General features: G+C 35.7%; 1 pseudogene; it reads left to right on the forward strand.

The window, feature by feature from the left end:
- The first annotated feature begins 7383 nt into the window (after positions 1-7383).
- On the forward strand, positions 7384-7878 carry LOC103082700 (developmental pluripotency-associated protein 3 pseudogene; annotated as a pseudogene).
- Positions 7879-8231: the final 353 nt, after the last annotated feature.

The raw sequence follows: 8231 nt of genomic DNA on the forward strand, positions 1-8231 counted from the left end.
TGTGGTACTTGACTCTTTTTGGATTATGGTTTTCTCAGAGTATATGCCCAGTAGTGGGATTGCTGGGTCGTATGGTAGTTCTATTTTTAGTTTTTTAAGGAACCTCCATACTGTTTTCCATAGTGGCTGTATCAATTTACATTCCCACCAACAGTGCAAGAGGGTTCCCTTTTCTCCACACCCTCTCCAGCATTTACTGTTTGTAGATTTTCTGATGATGCCCATTCTGACTGGTATGAGGTGCTACCTCATTGCAGTTTTGATTTGCATTTCTCCAATAATTAGTCATGTTGAGCATACTTTCATGTGTTTGTTGGCAATCTGTATATCTTCTTTGGAGAAATGTCTATTTAGGTCTTCTGCCCATTTTTGGATTGGGTTGTTTGTTTTTTGATATTGAGCTGCATGAGCTGCTTGTAAATTTTGTAGATTAATCTTTTGTCAGTTGCTTTATTTGAAAATATTTTCTCCCATCCTGAGGGTTGTCTTTTGGTCTTGTTTATGGTTTCCTTTGCTGCACAAAAGCTTTGAAGTTTCATTAGGTCCCATTTGTTTATTTTTGTTTTTATTTCCATTTCTCTAGGAGGTGGGTCAAAAAGGATCTTGCTCTGATTTATGTCATAGAGTGTTCTGCCTAGAGCGCATGTTTTTTTTTTTTTTTACCAGGCAAAAACTGTTACAGCTTGGCTGGGAAGTTCTGATTCATCTGCCATATTCACTAGACATCGCCCCTTCAGATTTCCTTTATTTTGGTCTTTACAAAATTCTCTTAGTGGAAAACATTTCAATTCCCTGGAAGACTGTAAAGGGCAGCTGGAACAGTTCTTTGCTCAAATAATTAAAAAGTTTTGGGAAGATGGAATTATGATGTTGCCTGAAAAATGGCAGAAGGTAGTGGAACAAAAGGGTGAATATGTTGTTCAGTAAAGTTCTTAGTTAAAACGAAGGTGTCTTTTATTTTTACTTAAAAATCAAAGGCACTTTTTGGCCAACCCAATATTTAGACACATGGTAATGTGGTCCTTCATATTTATACTTGAGTCAAACCTACAGATGTTAGAGGCTGGTCTTATTTCAGGGTTCAATAAATGCAAATACCCAACATACTCATAAATTTTCCTTTATGTAGATTTGATACAAATAAAATGGATTATGTGTTTCTGTATTTATAGATTATTTGAATAATATTTTCTCCAATGTTCTCTTCCTTCTAATCCTGTAACTGCTCATACCTTTTTTGGTTGAGAAATAATTTGTAACAAAACTGGGTCAATTATGCATAAAATGTTTTTTAAACTTTTCTCCTTCAACTCATTCCTTTCTCTTGGTTGTAAAATGTAGCATGCCAATGTGTAAAAATGCAATTAACACTATTTATTTATTCAGACTGTCACAGTTTTCACCTCCTAAAATTAATGAGAATTTTGGGCTACTTCTTTCAAGGTTTCTCCCAGGAGTCTATGTGTTAATAACATCTGTAATACCTCATGCTGAGGCAGGGAAATAATGAGGTCTCAAGTTCAGATAACCTATTGTCTCTTAAGCCATGATTTCTAAATAAAATGCCTGGAATTTTCTTTAGTAAATTGGAGTTTGGGAAGGTTATAAAAGGAAATTATTCATTGATTATTTCTTGCATTTTCTTTTAGCTAACAAACTAATAATGTAATCTGTGGGTATAACAATATACCATCTATAGTGTTATTTATTTCTAAATAAGTGTCTCTATTCAAAAATAAACTTAAATCCTTCAATATTTTGGTGGTCATTTTAAATGAGTATATAGCTTATCATTTCTCTCTATATAATTGAAATGTTTTTGTTGAATTGATTAGCATTGAAGAGGAGTAATGAAATTGGAATGATCATTTTAATCTAGAAGTTCTTATATTTGAGTTATCACTGTTCATCCAAAATTTGCCTTATGCATTTTCTTAAACCATAGAGAATAAAATCACACAACTTGTAGCAAAATAATTAAAAACTGTAAGGAAGAAGAGCATATGTAATAAATAATTTAAAGTGATTTCACTAAGCTTCAAGGTACACTGGCCTTATAACTTTTTTCAGTAGGGCCTATGGAAGGAAAAAATAATCCTCTCTGTTTCTCAATTTGGGGGGCCCTCCTGAATGTTGTCTCATATTTTCTTGTCTTCTAAGATAAATACTTTTGATACTTTTTTAAAGATTGTGTTTTGAAAATATGTTTAGTGTAAAGCAATGCAAGGTCAAAGACTATATTTGGAACTTCTGATTTAACAGCATATACAGTCTATAAAATTAAAATTTTGACAGTTTATGTTAAAAATTTGTCAATGCAAATATGATAAATGATGGATATATTGTTTAAACAATTTTCTCCTAAGGTTTTTAGGGTTTTTTTTTTAACGTTTTTATTGGAGTATAATTGCTTTACAATGTGTGTTAGTTTCTGCTTTATAACAAAGTTAATCAGTTATACATATACATATGTTCCCATATCTTTTCCCTCTTGCAACTCCCTCCCTCCCACCCTCCCTACCCCACCCCTCTAGCTGGTCACAAAGCACCAAGCTGATCTCCCTGTGCTATGTGACTGCTTTCCAATAGCTATCTATTTTACTTTTGGTAGTGTATATATGCCCATGCCACTCTCTCACTTCGTCCCAGCTTCCCCTTGCCCCTCCCCATGTCCTCAAGTCTGTTCTCTACATCTGCGTGTTTATTCCTGCCCTGCCACTAGGTTCATCATTACCATTTTTTTTAGATTCCATATATGTATGTTAGCATACATTTTCCTGTTGTTTTTCTCTTTCTGACTTACTTCACTCTGTATGACAGTCTCTAGGTCCATCCACCTCTCTACAAATGACTCACTTTCATTCCTTTTTATGACTGAGTAATATTCCATTGTATATATGTGCCACATCTTCTTTATCCATTCATCTGCTGATGGACATTTTTTTTCTTTTTTTTAACAGTTTCCCAGAGTGGCCTTTATTTATTTATTTTTTAACATCTTTATTGGACTATAATTACTTTACAATGTTGTATTAGTTTCTGCTGTGTAACAAGGTGAATCAGCTATATGTATACATATATCCCCCTATCTCCTCCCTCTTGTGTCTCCCTCCCACCCCTGTAGGTGGTAACAAAGCACCTAGCTGATCTCCCTGTGCTATGGGACTGCTTCCCAATAGCTATCTATTTGACGTTTGGTAGTGTATATATGTTCATATATACACTACCACTCTCTCACTTTGTCTCAGCTTACCCTTCCCCCTCCCCGTGTCCTCAAGTCCATTCTCTAGTACACCTGCGTCTTTATTACCATCTTGCCCCTAGGTTGTTCATGACCATTTTTTTTTTTGATTCCATAAATATGTGTTAAGTTTTAATTAGATTACTTTAAAATGCACAACAGTGAGAATTTCTGAGTGTTTTATTAAAATGATAAAATTTTATTTCCCAAGAGCAAACTCTAGTCACTAAATAGCATTTGTGAATTGAAATTATTTTTGTTATTAGGCTTAAAACTTTAAGCGACTATTTTTTTCTCAGTTTGCGAATCATTTGTTCAATTTTGGGAAAAAAAAGATCAATAGCACAAATACACTCATATTTACTTTACTGTATTTTGTAGATTTAAGTTTGATAGCTTGAGGGTGTTTTATATTTTTATATCTTCTGAATGTATAAAACAGTGACCTAAAGTTTTGAACTCCTGATATACCACAAGATAATCTTTTCCCTCGATCTTTAACTTTGAGGTAAATACAGATATTTTTCTTAATCTTAATTGATATATCTCATACTCTACCATGATGAAGAACTTAATTCTCCTTCATTTTAATTTACAGTACAGTCAGAACAATCAATATTTGCTGAAAAACTTGTAATTAATTTTCTTCTTCATTTTCAATTTTCAATGGACAAAAAGTAATTTGAGAGTTCTTGTAATAGAATTTTGCATGAAAAGAACTTTTTTTTTATAGCACGTCATTACAATGTGCAAAGCAGTCTCTTTTACAATCCTATGGCCCAATTATTCTTTTTTATTTTTCTTTTTTTACAGATGCAGAAAATGAGATTCAGAGAGAATAGATATTGGGACTATAATTCAAATTTTAGATATATGTCTGTAGATTATAAAAGTATCCCTTTTGTGCAGTACCTACCTTTGCAGAGTCTTGAAACAGTCTTCATGTACTTCAGGTGGCTGTTCAAAAGTTATGGAACGGGGCTTCCCTGGTGGCGCAGTGGTTGAGAGTCTGCCCGCTGATGCAGGGGACACGGGTTCGTGCCCCGGTCTGGGAAGATCCCACATGCCGCGGAGCGGCTGGGCCCGTGAGCCATGGCCGCTGAGCCTGCATGTCCGGAGCCTGTGCTCAAGAATAGATGTTTATAAAAAGGATACTAGGTAACTTTTTTATTACTTTTTTTTTAAATTAGAGTATAGTTGATTTACAATGTTGTGTTAGTTTCAGGCTTACAGCAAAGTGAATCTGTTATACATTTACATATATCCACTCTTTTTTTTAGATTCTTTTCCATATAGGCCATTACAGAGTATTGATTTGAGTCCCCTGTGCTATACAGTAGGTCCTTATTAGTTATCTGTTTTATATATAGTAGTGTGTATATGTCAATCCCAATCTTCCAATCTATCCCTCCCCCTCTTATCCTCTGGTAACTATAAGTTTATTTTCCACATCTGTAACATTATTTCTGTTTTGTAGATAAGTTCATTTGTGCCCCCCTTTCTTTTTAGATTCCACATATAAGCAATATCATATGATATTTGTCTTTCTCTGACTTACCTTACTCAGTATGACAATCTCCAAGTCCATCCATGTTGCTGCATATGGCATTATTTCATTATTATTATTATTATTATTATTATTATTATTATTATTTTGCGGTACGCGGGCCTCCCACCGCTGCGGCCTCTCCCGCTGCGGAGCACAGGCTCCGGATGCGCAGGCTCAGCAGCCATGGCCTACGGGCCCAGCCGCCCCACGGCATGTGGGATCCTCCCAGACCGGGGCACGAACCCGTGTCCTCTGCATCAGCAGGTGGACTCTCAACCACTGCACCACCAGGGAAGCCCCTCAATATTTTTTATGAAGATCGAGAACCAGGCTCAATGCCTTCCAGTTGGGAACTAAGCCCAAGAACAAAAATAACAACAGTAATATTGTAGGACTGGTTTGATGAGGAAACCACTGCCCTTCCCACTGATTACTGAGTGCCACAAGTTGCTCCCTGCTAGAAACACACCCTATAGACTTTCCTGCTACAATGGAAGAAGCAAGAACTCTACTACACAGATTTCTTTCATCAAGAACTCCAGGATGAGGGAAATCTATGTGAATTATATCTCCTGGAGTGTTCAGAATTGTGGTCCTTTTTAGCTCCAAAATCACGCTAAGTCTGATTGGCAAAGCCTTGACACATAACTTGAACCCCTTAGCTGTAAGGGCTGATGAGGGAGCATATGGCGTTTTCACATCCTATGGTGAGTCAGATCTGTAACTGAGATCATAAGATGTAGACAGAGGTGGGTCCAGTTATTATTTCTGGGGTTTCTTGAGTAGTAGTATAGTAGTGGTGGTGGTAATAATAATAATATATAAAATTAGGTGTAGGAACTTTAAATAGGTCTGAATAGAAGTAGTTAAAGATGAAGTCTTTTCCTAGATATGGATTATAGGAGAAAGACATTTTCTTCTGAAATTAAGTTTGACATTAGCTGTAGATATTTGTGGGTTTTCTTTGTCAGATTAAAAAAGGTCCCTTCTATTCCAAGTTTGCTGAGAATTTTGTTTTAAATCATGAATGGATGCTGAATGTTGGCAAATACTTTTTCCTCACCTATTGCTATGATTCTTTGTTTTTGTCTTTGTTAACTGTCTTAAGATAATGAATTACACTGATTAGTTTTCAAATGTTGAACTAGCCTTGCATTCCTAACATAACTCTCCTGATTGTGCTTTTTTGTTTGTTTTTATATATTATTTAAATTTGCTAGTATTTCATTAAGAAATTTTACATCTATTTTTATGTCATATTGTTCTTTTTATTATTATTATTTCTCTCTTGTGTGTCAAAAAATGCTGGCCTCCTCAAGTGAGTTGAGAAGGGCTGCTATCTCTTAAATTTTCTGGAAGACATTTTTAAGAACTGGCATTAATTCTTCCTTAAATGTTTGGTGTAATTCACCAGTGAAGCCATCTATGCCTGACATTTTCTTTGTAAGAAAAGTTTTAGCTGCAAATTTAGTAATGAACTATGGAAATGATCTCTGAAAGTATAGCCTTGTAGCTACAAATTTAGTACTACTCATGTTATCTATTTCTTCTAGGGTGAGTTTAGGTAATTTGAGTCTTTCAAGGAATTGATCCATTTCATCTAAGTCACCAAGTAATAATACTATACATTTCCCTCCCATCTTGATGTAAGTGTATTATTCAGATTTGATAGGTTGTCTTTTCATTTTCATTTAGTTCAAAATGTTTTCTATTTTTCTTTGAGACTTCTGCTTTGGTCAATGTAGTATTTTGTAGAGTTTTGCTTGCTTTTTAAAATATTTGTAGATGGGCTTCCCTGGTGCCGCAGTGGTTGAGAGTCCGCCTGCCAATGCAGGGGACACGGGTTCATGCCCCGGTCTGGGAAGATCCCGCATGCCGCGGAGTGGCTGGGCCCGTGAGCCATGGCCGCTAAGCCTGCGCATCTAGTTTTCCAAATGTGTAAATACATATATATTTGTTTTAGAATCAGAAAACAATGTAAGGCTTGACAAACATCATTGGGTTCAATCTGGGGTAATCCATACAATTACCATTATGTAACAAAATAAATACACACAACAAAAAACTAGAAAAAAAAAAAAAAAAAAAAAAAATCTGTAGGTGTATCTGATATCCTGCTATTTTTTTAATGTTTAATTCTCTTTTTGTCAGAGAATATTGTCTCAATAATTTTAATTCTTTGAAATTCAATAAGATTTGTTTAGTGACCTAGAATATGATCTAGCTTGCTAGACAAGGACATTGCTAAATCATGTGGGTCAAGTCTTCCTTGTGTGTTACAGTTTTATGATGTGGAGGATATTTAGAATCCGGGTATTCTGCCTCTAAATGCCAGTAGTTTGTAACAATTATTTTGCAACCAAGTTTTCCTCAGAAATTTTTAGATGCCTGCTGGGGGCAGCAATGCTTCCTATTGAAAATAACTAATTTAAAGAATCATGGGCTGGATTCTTCTCTCCCCTCCGTGTGTCAGCTTGGATTTTTCTCCCTCTTTCTTAGCTCTGTAGTTCTTCCAGGCTACTTTGTAGCAATTTGATTCTAAATCATCACCTTCCACTGGAACCCAAAGGTCTGGGGGAGCTTCAAGCTCCCAATGGATTCATCTGAGATTAACCCAACCTGGAGCCTGGAGTCTCCTCAAATATCCATCGATGAAAATTCCCAGGTAATTCTAGTTGCCTCTCAAACTATGTCTGAAGGATTTATAAAGAACCTCAGTAACTTGACTCTCAACCCTAGTATCAAATTGCCCTTCATTCTACCACAATGTCTACCTCAACCGACTGGGCAGTTACTTGGTGAAAACATACCCTGTAGGAGAGGGGTGAGGACCATGTTAGCTGATCAGAGAGAGAAGATGGAGCAGCTGATTCAATCTATTAAAAAGCGCTACTGCAAAGGAGTTTCTCTGTCTGACTCTCAAAGAGCACCACTGCAGAACGACGTTGAGACTCCCTCAAGAGTGCAAAGATTTAGATGCAGCTGTCGTTTTTGCCGGTCTCATAGAGATCCTTCTGAGGATAATTATGAGAATTATTACACCAATAAGTATTACAGTAATTATGACACAGAGTCGGGTGAGCCATAAACCTCATTCTTGTGCCATTTTTTCTTGCTGGTAATTTTAGGATCATTATGAAGCAGCTTGGGAAAGATTGTGTACCAATATTTTGATAACCTATATTATAAGTTCTGGGATGTCTTTTTTTCTTGCATCTCTTTCCTACCTTAATACAGTAACTTATAAGGAATCTATGTAGCTTGCATTTGAATGACTTGAATATACTTTAGTTCCACTTTGTGAAACAAATTAACTTGTGTGGAAGGAAAGTGAAGAAAATGTTGGGTGACTTGGCCACAGCACTGTTAGAACAGCATGTTGAATTGTAACAAAAATTTCTGATGTGCTGTTTTGAAAAAAAAAAAAAAATATATATATAT

Source organism: Lipotes vexillifer, unplaced genomic scaffold, assembly GCF_000442215.2.
Source record: "Lipotes vexillifer unplaced genomic scaffold, Lipotes_vexillifer_v1.1 scaffold720, whole genome shotgun sequence".
Lineage (NCBI taxonomy): Eukaryota > Metazoa > Chordata > Mammalia > Artiodactyla > Lipotidae > Lipotes > Lipotes vexillifer.